Source organism: Cyprinus carpio, chromosome B17, assembly GCF_018340385.1.
Source record: "Cyprinus carpio isolate SPL01 chromosome B17, ASM1834038v1, whole genome shotgun sequence".
NCBI lineage: Eukaryota > Metazoa > Chordata > Actinopteri > Cypriniformes > Cyprinidae > Cyprinus > Cyprinus carpio.
In genome coordinates this window covers 1,737,542-1,752,591 of record NC_056613.1, presented here as the reverse complement: position 1 = coordinate 1,752,591, position 15,050 = coordinate 1,737,542, and positions in this window count along the sequence as shown.

The window sequence follows — 15,050 nt, the reverse complement described above, 5'->3', positions numbered from 1 at the left end:
TTTGACACATTAATAAAACCCATTACAAACAAGGCATTTGTTGCATCCAGTTGGGACATAATTACTGATTATAATGACTTATACTGTACTAACAAGCTGTGAGTCAGAAGCGCCAGACTGTCCTTGCAAAGTTGGAATTGCCCCACTTCATAGAAACAGACACCGGCATTGTAGGCTACTCTCACAGGAAACAGTCCTCGTCCTCCGCAAAATGCGCTGCACACATCTGAATATTTGGGTTGAGCTGTTCTGGAACAGTGTTGAACCACTGATTTCTAGTTGTGTTCTCTTTTGGAAGGCCAAACAAAGTAGCTTCGCTTTCACAATGAAACACACAGCGTCTCCACAACATGGCACCAGCGGCAACAGCGAGAATAAAAGTTAGCTTTCTTTCTTTGCGTGAACATTTGTGGCGTTATGCAAATCTTCCCACATAGTGACGTAGAGATGTGGGGGTGTGTATAAACAAGGCATTTTAGGAGGGTGTGGGTGGTGGTTTTATAAAGAATATCTCTTTGGGTTTGAGACTTTAGTCTTTGCAACTTTACAGATCTTCTTCATGCACCGAGAGCTTGTAACACTCCAAAGAGAAAGGAAAAACTGAAATCATATCATATGACCCCTTTAAAAATGTATTGAGTGTAGAGTATATTATATCGGTGGTTGCAATTATTTATGTCAACATCGGACTATATAATACATTATGAATCTTGTTTTAATTCATTATGTATACAGGCTTCACAGAACATTAAAGATGTAATGAGCAAATGTGTTTAGTGTAGTAATACAATCTTTTCAGGAAGCTCCACTGGAGAATTTAGACTGAAGAAATATTGCTTGTTTATGAATATGAAATCATAAGCACCTGCTTTACATCATGTTCCCTTTTCCCAAATTACATTTCTTCTGTAAACCTTTCAACCATTCGAGCGCCAACAAGCAAAGCAGATCCTTTATATCCCAAACCTGAAGCGTTTATGGTTATCAACCGCAAGTAAAACGAAGCAAAACCCGTTATTTAAGCTCCATAAAGCATGGCTCTGCTCTGCTCTGCTCTATTGTGTGTTTGCAGTGTAGTGGTATGTTGAACAACTGTTTATTATTCATACATTTCTGCCAGATGTATTATATTAACAGACGTTCAGACCTGTTTTCTAGCATCCACAGTTCAGCAACAGTGTGAGCTTTTACTGTCAAATGAGAACTGTTTCACTTGAATGTGAATGTTCATTTATAATAAATCGTAACACATAGGCCTATTCAAAGCTTCAGTTATCGTAATGCATGCTCAACACAGTTTGTTTTAATGCATTATGCTTTGTAAAGAAATAGTTGACTTAAAAATGAATATTTGCTGAAAATGTACTCACCCTCAGGCCATTCAGTATGTAGATGAGTTTGGCAATGAATGGGTGCCGTCAGAAAGAAAGTCCAAACAGCTGATGAAAACATCACAAGTAATCCACACCACTCCAGTCCAGCAGTTAATGTCTTGTGAAGAGAAAAACTGAAACAAATCCATCAAGATGTTTCTAATTTCAAACCATTGTTTCCGTCTAAAATCAGGTGCTCTATCCTTAATATTGTTTTTTCTAGTGAAAAAGTCATCTCGTCTGAATCAGGAGAGAAATCTGCACAGATCAAGCACCATTTACAAGCCAAAACGGCTCTAAACAAATACGTGGTTGGATTTTGATGTGAGAGGACCATAGGGGATTTTTTTTTTTTTTTTTTCTGGAGGAAGTGTTATTATGATTTTATGTACTCATATTTTGGCCAGGAGCGACGGCACCCATTTACTACAGAGGACTCACTACAGGTGAGTAAGTGAAGGAATGCTACATTTCTCCAAATCTGAAGAAGAAACAAACTCATCTACATTTTGGATGGCCCGAGAGGGAGTACAATTTCAGCAAATTGTCATTTTTGTGTGTACCATTCCTTTAAAGTCTTCAAACATTCACAAAAAGTTGTTTCTGAAGTTTTTCCTGCACAGTAAGATCTGGAGTTTTGTACTTTCTTTTCTTGTTGATGCCCATGAGTATCATAAGTGTGCATATAATTATTTACAAAAAGCTGCAGGCCGCTTAGAAAGTGTTAACCAGAATGTACATTATCATCGATTAACATGGCTGCCCTGCATGCGCTGTGCAGTTTGTCACGTGTGAGCTGTGTGCCGTGTGAAGGGGAACATGAGTGTTGTGTAAACTGTGCAATCTGAGTGCTCGGAGTCTCGCTGCATGCATGTGCTCACATAAGTGAAGCATTGAGCAGCCCAGAGTGATAAAAGACATGCATCACTGGATCTTTGTTCGTTTCAGACCGTGAGCGTGATCGCTTTACAGTGGGCCGCTCGCAGACGCCAGCACAGTGGCAACGTCCGCGCTCTAATGAGAGCTGACAGACGTGACAGAAAGAAAATGTCACGGCAGAGCTGTGAAAATAAACAGCTGCACATGAGAAACCCAAGCTCTGAGCGCCTGCTTTCTGACTCAGGTACATTTAATCACCTTTAATCCCATTATGTTCCTGACCAAAGACTGAAACCTGGGGATCTGTGTGATATGCATCACTAAATGTGGAGTTTTTTGGGAATATATGGATCATTTCTCAGTTTTGCACATTAGTTTTTTACACTGCAAAAAAAATTATTTTTGCCTTGCTTTCCAGTATAAAAAATGACAAATATCTAAAAATTCTTGAACATACATTAACTTGATTAAGAAAGTAACTTCAGATATTAAGTCTTGTTTTCTGAAAAATAAATAAATTGATCAAAATCAAAAAATGTCAATGGGGTAAGAAAAATGATCTTGTTTTCCCTTTGAATTAAGTTTATTTTTCTGACCCCAAATTCTTGTTTAAAGCATAAACATAGTTTAAAATAAATAAAATTCTTTCAGAAAACATGACTCGATATGCCAAGTCATTTTGCTTCTCAAGTAAATGGATCTTGATTTAAGAATGTACAGATATTTGTACTGGAAAACAAGGCAAAACTAATGAATAAGTACTGTATTTTTTGCAGTGTAAGCATGTGTTTTAAATGTGTTTAAATCTTCTCCAAAACTCAAAATTTGTCCAACTTCTAAATGTGTTTAGCATCAAACACCCCTTACTTTAACTTAGTCATTTTTTATATTTAGAATGGTCTTCTCCTTTAAAGAATGTATTCTTGTTCCTTGTATATTAAACACTGCTCAACATGAATCCCCTTTCCACAGCAAACCCATTTTTATATGCATCCATATATGCATATATTTTTGCATTCAATATGCTTTCATTTTTATATATTTTGCATTTGTTTTTAGATATTAAAACTCATATAAAAGCACATTAAAGAATATAGTGATCTGAGGTTATCAAGCATCATAAAAAACATTATACAGCAGCGGTCTAATCAAATGCACTATATTCCAGGACTGCTTTGTGTGAATGAAATCGATACTGCATGAACATTTTCTGTCACAGCTCTGAAATCTTTATTTACTGTACATTGTAGGGAAAAGAGCATCATTTTCCAAACATCTCCTTCTGAGTTGCACAGAAAATGGAAAGTTGTACGAGTTAGAAATGACATGATGGTGAGTAAATGTGACACAGTTCCTCTAACGCTTTCAATTACCTACAGCTGATCTTCTTTAACCAACTGCTTTTATTTGTTAGTATAGATGGAATATCTAATCTCAGATGTGATTTCGCAAACGCTTTGTCGTCAAAGTGCATGATTGATTTTATCGAATGCATGTTTCCAGTGATCATCTTTCTAGTCAGTATATCAGTAACTGAATACAAACAATAATCATAGAGCATGCCAGCACATGTCTGAAAACATCCCAGCAGTGTATCAGATAATGTGCAATTTCCTCTGCACGTTATTAAAGGTCCCGTCTGAGTTTTATTCCTCGGCTCTGGATGATGTTGTGATAATTGAATGCAGTCTTGAGTTACTGATCAGATTCATTTCATCTGGAAGGATCTTTGCGTTTTGTCGTCTCCAGAATACAAGACATTAAACACACACTGATTGGCTGCTGTATCCTAATTACATTCGGCTATTTTAATAGCATTTTTCTCGTTCCATGAATATCTGCTCTATTCAAATGGGGTCTGTCATAAGCGCTCAGTGTCTCTGATCAGGGGACCGTGTTGTTATACAGACGCAGCAGCTATAAAATTGGAGACAGTCATTTTTTGGGAGGAATGACACTCATCAAAAGCGCAGTGTCTGTCTTTCTGAGCAGGAAGAGGTCGTGATCGCAGCGATTGGGCGTTTGATTTATTTGACACTATGTGAAATGAGGAATGTTTCCTGTGTCCTACAGCAAGTATTTCACATAAAAATCTTTAACTGGAGACAAAACAACACGACTCCAGTAGAGACAGTGTAATTGTTGTTTTGAAACGGGGAAGAATGCAGAAAGCATCTCTCTTCTGCTCTCTACATCTTTTATTCATTTTTAGAAACATTTTTATCCAGCCATCCCTCCCAAAACTCTAAAATCCACCCAAGTAATGGGTTTCAGATGTTTGCAATTACTAAGAATGAAGTATAATTTGAATTTTCACTACAGATGTAAGATTTAGTTTTTTGTAGAAAAACAAAAAATACTTTTTTTTTACTGATCAAAAAATTGTGAAATATTATTACAATTTCAAATAGCTGTTTTCTATTTAAATATATGTTAAAATGTGATTTATTCCTGTGATGCAAAACTGAATTTTCAGTATCATTAAACTCCAGTCTCCGATGTCACGTGATTTGCTGCTCAAGAAGCATTTGTGATTATTGTCAGTGTTGAAAACGGTTGTGCTGCTTCATGTTTTTGTGAAAACTGTTATGCATTTTATTTTTCAGGATTCTTTGATGAACTGAAAGTTCAAAAGAACAGCAATTATTTACAACATCATAAACGTCTTAACTGTCACTTTTGATCAATTTAATGCATCTTTGCTGAGTAACAGTATTAAAAAAATTACATATACATTTCTCTGTCAGTCATTAAATTAATTCCTCATAAAGTTGCACAGTTTGAGATACAGACATGTTACTTGCCAAACCTTTAACACTTCAGGGTCAGGGTTTGTTCAAACCAAGGGAAATTAACTTGGCCGTTTAGATGGTTGGAGAAAAACCATCTCCACTAAAAATGGCTCCTAATGGATGTGTGTTTCATTTTGTTCTGTTCTTTGTCAGGGCTGTCAATTCAGAGTGGTTGGACTGCAGAGACGAGCTGAAATCCCAGATCTGGATGCGCTCCATCAGGGACCCAATAAAGGCTTTGAGTAATGAACGCAGCGCTTCCTGCACCAGACTTTTATTAGGCTGCGCTCAAGTGCACCAATCTCACCATGAGCTTCATCCGTTTCCATGTTCAGCAGACTCGGTGGCTCCCGTTGGCCTCGGACGTCACCGATTCGCGCAGCCTGCCAGATAATAACCGCACGTTATGCGCAGGTCAGGTTTCATTCTGATTACAAATCAGTTGTTGTTTTAAGACATCCTATGCACTTCTGTCCGACTGCACACGGGGAAAAAATGATGATGAACGTCGGCTCCGGTTGCGTCTGGCCCCTTGAATCGGGAGTGTCACGATGCCATGAAGTCATTGCAATTATCTGCCCGTCTAGATCCAGCGTTAGTGCTCTTTCTCAAAGAGAAGTGAGCAATGTAATTTCTTGAACATTCCCATTTGATGTTGTTGAGGTCATGTTTATGACTAGTGTCTTTAAATGTCTAAAACACAAAGCAGATTCTTGCAACAGCCTCATAAATCATCGGGAAAAGTATTGACTAACATGGCGTCTCGAAGGGGGGCAGAATTTCAGAAAGCCGCTTGGGAAAGCTGCAAAGGGCTCATAAAATGTGTAACTTCTTGAAAAGGGGCGGCTTTTCCCTTTCTGGCTCGTAAAATGTGTAACTTGTTTGTGAGGGTTTGCTTTTAGTTTTTTATTTATAGGAACTCAGCGACTGCAGACGACTGGAGCTTCACACCTCAGTGGCTAAATCAACTGGCTTGTGTGACTGGCAGAAGGAGAGGCTTCCTGAGCAGGTGTCTGGATTCTCACAGGTCCGGCGTGTCGTGTCCCAACAGAGTTCACGATCCGCGGGTTCCAGCGCAGGCCGGGTCCTGCTGTCATGTATCAAACCCGAACAAACACGAGCAGAGCTCTTGTAAGGTCATGTTGTCCGTTCCTAAGAATAACCAGCTGAATCGAGCATTGTGCAGAGAAGAATCCTCGCTGCGCAAGCAGTTCTCCACGATTCCCATAAGCAGCGGCTGGCAGATAGGCCAAAATCAGTAACTGAGAAACTGAGGAAACAGCCGTCCTGCTGCTCAAATTATAGAGCAGGCCGCTAGCAACGCAGAGGTCATGGGTTCGATTCCCAGGGAAAGCAAGAACTGATCAAATGTGGTGTACATGTTGAATGCAATGTAAGTCTCTTTGGATAAAAGCGTCTGTCAAATGCATTAATGTATAAGAAAATATGACCCAGAGAATTTCAAATTAAGGCACGATCTCTCCCATATAAGTTATCAGCTGCTATTTTTCATCTATCAGCATTGAGCAATATTAAATATGTATTTGTGCTCATCACACTTAAAGTTAATCTTTAAAAGCACCAATAATTAAATAACACTGTTAAAAATGTGAATAACAAATCTCAAAAAGAATATCCAGTTTTATATTGTACATTATAATGTCTAGAATGACTTAAAGCAACTGGCTTAAGAAACACACAGCAAAAATGATTTTCTTTTTAGCATTTTTTTGTTTTTCCGTATTTAAATATCTAAACATTGATAAATTAAGATGCATTAACTTTAAAAACAAAATGACTTTAGATATTTAGGTTTTCAGTTTAACACAAGAAACATATCTTCCAAAGGAGTCAGAAAATTAAGCTTGTTTTGTCTTTGAATTAAGTTTATTTTTCTGACCCAACTGACAGATATTTTTATTGTTTTAAGTGTAAACTCAATTTTGATACATTTTACATTTTTGAGGACTTAATATCTTAAGTAATTTCGCTTATTAAGTAAATGTGTCTTGATTTAAGAATGTTTAGATATTTGTATGGGAAAATGACAATAGTAAAAGCATTTCTGCAGTGTATTATAGCCTACATTTTAATACACCTTTGGCCATTTTTCACTTAGTGACCATAGCATGAAAATATGGGTTTATTAGTATTGAGAATCATTTTAAAATCTGTACATCCTTAAATCAGATGCATGCTTCAACATCTAGATTCTAGAGCAAAACCAGTTTATCATACTTACATTAGTTCTATTAAATTTCATTGCATGTTAATTATGTACAGCATGTGCACTTGCAATGCATTGGCAAAGCATTTTACATTTGCATGCATGTTTCTCGTCTAAGGCCAGGACAGAGTCCCTTCAGAGGATTCTTCATTTAGAGCTAAAACCCGGTGGGACGGAGGGTCACGTGACCTGTCTAATAAACATGTCCAGTGCTCTCAGTGGGTCACAGATGAGAACAGGCTTTTAAAATACCTTCTCTCTGTTTTGGAGTGATGTGGCCGATAGTGCAGCGATTTACACAGGAGTTATTGAATAAAGCCGTCTTTGACTGAGCTCTGATTGATAAGGATCTCAGAGCAGAGCAGACTGTGTGGATATGAACACAGAGAACAGTCTGACCAGGACGAAGAGCCCGGTGCATTATGGGATGCTTGTCCATATCGGCGTCAAATTTCCGATGACCACTACAGCCCGTAGCCTATATTGATGGCATTTTTAATTAACATCTAGACTGATGTCTTTGGAAAAGCTTTATTTTGATTATCCATTAGAGTCATATTTAATATTTTGATTGTAATCAGAGTCCGTGTAGGTATCCAGATATAACTTACTGTATGATTTGATCTAACTTACCATTACCACATAATTGAATTCTCTGGAAGTCTTCATATTGATACAATGTTTCCATAACATTATCATGCAATAAGCTGCCAGTTATTTAACATGTTACACCTGGATGAGTGTAATTTGATTTTTTTACATTTTTTGCGAAGTCAAGCAAGCTTAATTAGTGCTTGTTTTTAAGGTTAAGAAACCTAGCCTAGCAACCACTTAACGTTAGCTAAGATAGATTTTTTGCAGCACAGAAACGCTGTAATAACTCAGTTTCGCGTGACCCTGACGTCGCTTGAACGGTGTTTATTATATTATTATAACCGGAGTATTTAAAAGCGGAGAGCTAGAACGTTTATCCTGGTTAACTGTTCTTTATAAAGCTTTTGGAAACTAACAAAGAAATGGCTTTAGTACTGATTTCATTTGAAGGATCAGTGGTTTGTAAAAATACACAAACATGTGGACACGGCTAATTGCGAAATGAACAAAGAAGTGACGCGTATAATAATAGCGTGTCGTTCTCAGGCTAATGAACGCAGCCGTGAGCTAGCCTGTACTATCAAAGCATGTGGGGCAAAGAATATGTTTTTTCATCCGCAGCCTGACTAATTATACGAAAATAACAGCCAAGATGGAACAGCATACCTTTTCTTCAGAAAGAAGGAGGATTTTTGCTTAGCTTGGCATTTGAAACGGCTTCTCGATATTTGACACCTCCGCGAGGTCGTTTGCCAAACTGAACCGTAGCCGTGTCCAAGAGCCCAGAGCACAAATACAGCACTGAGCACCTGGGTGTCTCGATGCTTGACAAGAAACAGACCACAGCCTAAAAAAACCTTCAGCAACCCTCTGTTTCTTTAAACAGGTGGTCGCGGGGCAGGCCGTGTTTAAAGTGATGTTGAGAACTCCTTCAGTAGATTAACTAGTCTGCCAGGAGCGTAACGTGCAGCTCGAGTTTGAAGAGCAAAACACCTCACGCTGTTTGCGTTTTACACGTGTTCACTTTATAAAGCAGTATATCTAATGTTTATTTTTTATTTATTGTTTGAACATTTAAGTCTAAATATTAATTAAAACTAAATATATACATTAGACAAATTTATTATGTAAAATTAAAAATATATAAAATATAAATTATTGTATTATTATTATTATATTATTTATATTACTTATCATATTGCAATTTTTTAAAATTTAAATAATTAAATAAAATATTTGTAAATTTTTTTTTTGTTTTAAATAAAATATATAAATTCAATGAAATAATTAAAATAATTAAAATAGTTTAATTATTAAATATGTTTAATTATATATCTATATATATAGTATATTCTATTATATAATATATATATATATATATATATAATATATATATATATAATATATATATTATATATATATAAATTAAATGATGCTAAAAATTCAGCTTTAAAATCACAGGAATAAATTGCATTTTTAAATATATTATTCAAATAGAAAATGATTTATTTTATTATAAATTTTTTAAATAGTAAAAATATTTAAAATTTGAGAATTCTTTAAAAACAAAAAATCGTACTTTTAATATTTTTTTTTGGTGGTAGTGTGTGTATTTTTTTATTTAAATATTTTAAATAATTAAAAAATATACACATTTTTATTAGTATTTGAACATTTTGTAATAAGAATTTATATTATAATATATATAAAATATTTTTTATTTGTTATTTGGACTGTGTGTGTGTGTGTGTGTGTGTGTGTGTGTGTGTGTGTGTGTGTGTGTGTGCAAACAGATGAGGTCATAATGAACTAAAATGTTTCAACTTTATAAGTTACAGTTTGTGAATTAGAATTGCATAACTCTAATTTATTATTTAATAGTTTATGTATTTACATGTTTTTTTTTCAGTTTATGAGGATGTTTATTTGTATTTAATTCCAACCACATCTGAAATAGATATTAATAGATTTTTTTTCTTCCCCGCAGAAGAGCATTGTGTGTGATAATTCCTCTAGTCTGGACATCAAAGGAACAAACAACACACTGCATTAATTATAATGCTGAAATGTTCCTCATTAAACATTGGTATAAAAATGGAATTACTCAGCTGTAGATGTTTAAAATGAAGTGCACATAAAATGAACAGTAAGATGAATCAGAGTAAGTGACGTGAATCATTAAGGGGTTTTCTCCTGGTTTACTGACCTCCTCTGAAGCAGCAGGAGATTCAGCTTGTTCTTCAGCGTTTAAATTGTTTGTGACAGCGTGATTCAACACTGTTACTCACGATGGAACAAAGAAATGTGCAGAAGCATCTAGGTTTAAAACAGCAGTTGTTAATGAGATTATTTGAGGATAGTGTGAGTGAATTGTGTCCATGAAAAACTCTAGGTGTGTGCGATATTGGCAAAAATAATATTTCATTATTTTTGTGAACTTTTCAATAACAATAATTTAAAGATATTTTGCTAAGTGTGTTTTTATGCTGTTACTTAGTAGGGCTGTCAAAATGGCTGAAAAGCTAAATTCTATTTTTTTTACTTAAATATTATCAAAATTCGAATTATATTCGAATTTAAAATGCATAATTTAATTAAGGGTGAAGAAAAGTGTTTGCCCACAAGAGGGCGCATCGAGCAAAATATTACTAATGCACGTTTATTCAAAGCATAAGATAACATGACTATCTGTGAAAAAAGTGCATAGTGTTTAAAATAATATTTATATAAAAATTATTATTATTTTGTTTATTAAACTATTATAAGCAAAGAGGAGTGTGTGTGTAGTATTTTTTTATAAAAGGGCCAAAAGCTAATCACACAGAGTACATTTTTCATTTAAAAACACGAGTTGCAGTGGGATGGTGAAAATACCCGCCATAAAATCTCAAGATATGTTTTTTTTCAAAGTTGAACTTGCATTAATTTTACATGGCTTTCTAAACATGTGGCTGCAACGATGACAGATGTCCTTCTAGAAAATGAGCAAAATATGTGTTCAGTGTGAACAGCTTGGTTTCAGTTTTGACATAAACAAGATCTCTGCATTGATGTTCTCTTTTCCCGCAATATTTGTAATTAACAACGAAGCAGAACCTCATCTAGTGGCTTCAACTGGATAAGCTAACAAAAACATTATAATGCAATGACACTTACATTATCGCATCTCGTGGGCCAATGATAAGTCTGCCTCCTTAATGCACACCTAAAATTCGAATGCAACGTTTTTCCATTTAAATGTGGATTTTTATTTGAAAATCAACGAATATTTGAAATTTGATTTTTTTTTTGTTTGTTTGTTTGTTTGTTTGACAGCCCTAGTACTTTGGCTGGTTTAGGCCTGACATGAAAAATAAATTTGACTAAAACTGCCAGTAGGTGGCGCCAAGTCCCTGTCTGAATGTGATAAATCATTCACTCAAATGTTTCATTCAAAACTTCTGATTCATTTAGAAACACCAGCGACTAGATGAATGTATCATTGAGTCATTGACTCAAATGATTTGTTCCAAAACGGATTCATTCAGGAATGAAACACCACAGTTTTGCTGTTGAGACGCACAAATGGCTTTGTTTGGAACTATTTATGTTGGGGAAAAAAAATAAAATAAAAACAGACAATATTGTGTCAAAAATGTAACTCATTCAATATTACTAATTTTTAGCTTGTTTAACTGTTGTAGTAAAAATCAATTGGCGTATCACATTTGCGATCATGTTCACGTGTTAATAATATTGGGGGAAATGGTACTCTTGATTGTGTGCTATCACTTAACTATAAACATAAAAAAGTGATTGTTTGTTTTAGTTTTATTATAAATTTAAAATACTTTATTTCACACAGTGTGTTTTTTGTTTCTCTTTTCTTTTGTTTCTTTTATTTGATGTTTTTTTTTTGATATATTTTTAGCATCTCTACAGCAAATCTTTTCGTAAAGCGTCTCTGTAAATGTAATGTAGTGCATTCTCATGTAATGACAGGCGCTGTTTGCTCAGACTCTTTATGTGTATTTGTATTGTATTGATTTATCATGTATTGACATGCGTTGTTTGATTTGACTCTTCAGGGCTCTTGAGATGCGATGGATTAAGTCGTGGATGGTAGGGAAGATGATTTTTGATCTTATACTTTTGGGGAGATGTTGTTTTGTAGGAATAATAGGATTTTGAGATTTTTGTTATTTTTTTATATCTTGTTTTTTTGTATTTTATGTGGGTTTTTTTTAAGACTGTAAAATATATATATATATATATATTTAATGAAGCAAAGCAAATTTAATATTCATTCAATTTGCACCGTTTGTGCTTTAATAGTTCATATATTAATTTAGATCCTGTATATTAACATTTGCTGGATAATTCAATGAACATAAAAAAACAACATCAGTGCAAATATTGTATCTAGATCTACTAATTATTTTATTAAAAAATTGTTTAAGTAATTAAAATTTTTGAATAAATTATAAATTAAATCGCTTATAATGATACAATTATTATTAAAATGGAATTCACTTTTATCAAATAAATTTAATTATTTAGTGATTATATTAAATAATTATTTAGGCCTAATTAATATGCAAATATTAATAATTATAATACATATATATTTATAATTATAATATATATATATGTATATATTTAGTTTTATAATACAAATGCAATAATATATTATATCTATATCTTAATTATCTAATAATTATTATATAAATAGCGGTTACTTTGATATAAAATAATATAAATATTTTTTTTGAATAATAATACATCTTATTACAATGTAAATTATATTAAATTGGTAATTACTTTGTATACAATAACATTTAATCGATTAATTGGATTTTTTGTCAAATATATTGTATACAATAATGTTATATTATTAATTATTCATTTAATATTGAATAATATATAATAATTACATTAAATAATTGTTCATTTAATATGAAATATTATAATTCTAATAAATTGTAAATACAATAATGTATTATATATAAAATGTAGATATACATATATACTGCCAGTGATTATTTTAATAACCATTAAATTAATATAATTTTTTTTTTTTTTTTTTTTAAATATACTTGGAAGATGAGTAGCCTAATCAATATTATTGTTTTTTTTTTATTATTCTACAATATATGTAAAGTTTGTGTTAAGTTTTTATTAAGAGTTTTGTTAGTTTTTATTGTTTATATCAGCAAAAACTGAGATTTATCAATTGTTATGACTATGCTATAATACAGATGAGCTTAAAGCTAAAAGACCGTATCAAGTGTGTAACGCTCGTGGTTTCCAGCTATAGGGACACGCTTTGGCCTTTGACATTGTTCCTGTTTAATGCAGTTACAGTGACTGCAGATAAACTGTATTAGATCTACATCTCAGTAATTATTAATGACAAGAATAACTCACGCTTTCCCAGCGCTGATGACTTCAGCAGAAACACAGAGAATGTATTTTAAGACGCTGTTTTCTTAAATACCCACAATGAGAGTTCAAGCCATGTAGACTCAGCATATTTCATATCAGAACAAATATATGTTTTCACATGTTTACATTCGAAGCCAGCGTGTTTTTTACATCTCGGAGTCCACACGTCCCGTGAATGAGTTGTATTCATTTCATCTACCTAATACATCAAGACACTTCTCGCAAAAAAACACCCAAGCCTTCCAAACGCAGCCATAAAATAGTGTGAACATATTGAAGATCCATTACAACGCAGACATTATTTTCAGATATTCAAATCAGGGGAGTGTGAGGGAGGTGATTTACACCATTAAACCTGGTAAATCTGCCAGTGCTGGCAGAGGAGGACTCCGTACAGACAGACGCAAATCTATGCATCTCTGTGCAGACGCTTTTCCAATCCTGGAAGCACAGCTCAAGGAAAACTCTGTGTGTGTGTGTGTGTGTGTACCTATTTTTCTTCTCTGGTGGGGACTTAAACCTGAATACACACAGACTTATGGGGACTCATGTCACGGTGGGGACCCCACGGGTAAACAAGCTAATAAATCACACAGAATAAAGTTTTTTGAAAATCTAAAAATGCAGAAAGTTTTCTGTAAGGGGTAGGTTTAGGGTTGGTGAAGGGTGATAGAAAATTCAGTTTGTACAGTATAAAAACCATTACGCTTATGTAAAGTCCCCACAAAGATAGCAAACCAGACGTGTGTGTGTGTGTGTGAGAGAGAGACCAGCAGCCTCCAGCATTGGCCGCAGACCCTCTCGACTAACCCAAACGTTGCCCTGTAAGGAGACCACACAGATCAACGGCCTTCACCGCACCGACTGTGTTATTCCTGAAATGGGGAATGTCATTTTGAGGCTAACACTTCCATTAAGTAGTTTTAAGTCTATTTTACAGTGTGTTGAGGCTTTATTAACTGTGCTTTCACTGCCGGTGCTGGCTTGCGGCTGCTTGTATCAGAATGCTGATTATTGCTTGTTTGTATGCTCTTGTGGTCCTCCGGGTCGGTTAACCAGTCCAGCGTTTGTGGATGTGCTGATTTTTAAGACTTTTGTATTCCTTCAGAATTCATGTAGTGCCTAGTTGTGTTTATTTAATCTAGGAACTGTTGTCCACAATGTAGAAAATTGTATTTGGCTTCACAGCAGTGAAGATGTCTTATAAATGACTCACAGAAATGCAGGTATGAAAAAAAAAAAAACAAGCACATATTACAAAAATTACGGAAAATATATGTAATTTATAGATTATTCAATTAATAAAAAATATCAAAATAAATTGAGTACAATAATATATATATCTATATCTAATAATTATTATATTAAATATATTATTATTATTATTTCCTGTTATTATATATTTAATATTATTTTAATGCACACACACAGAAATTATATGCAGTTTCTAAATTGTTCTTATCCACTTCAAAGTGATTTAAGTATAAGATTATATGTATTAAAAAATGTTATGTTGTTATTACATTATCTTATGTTATAATAATAATAATAATATTTATATGTTTTGTTTATATTTTAGAATAATAATAAAGCTATTATTCAATTAATTATATAAAATAATTAATAAATTCACGTAAAAATATAAAAAAATAATTATAAATACATATAATTGTTGCATTAATAATTGGTAAATTTATATATAAACAACAATAATAATACTCACACATTATATATATATATATATATATATATATATATATT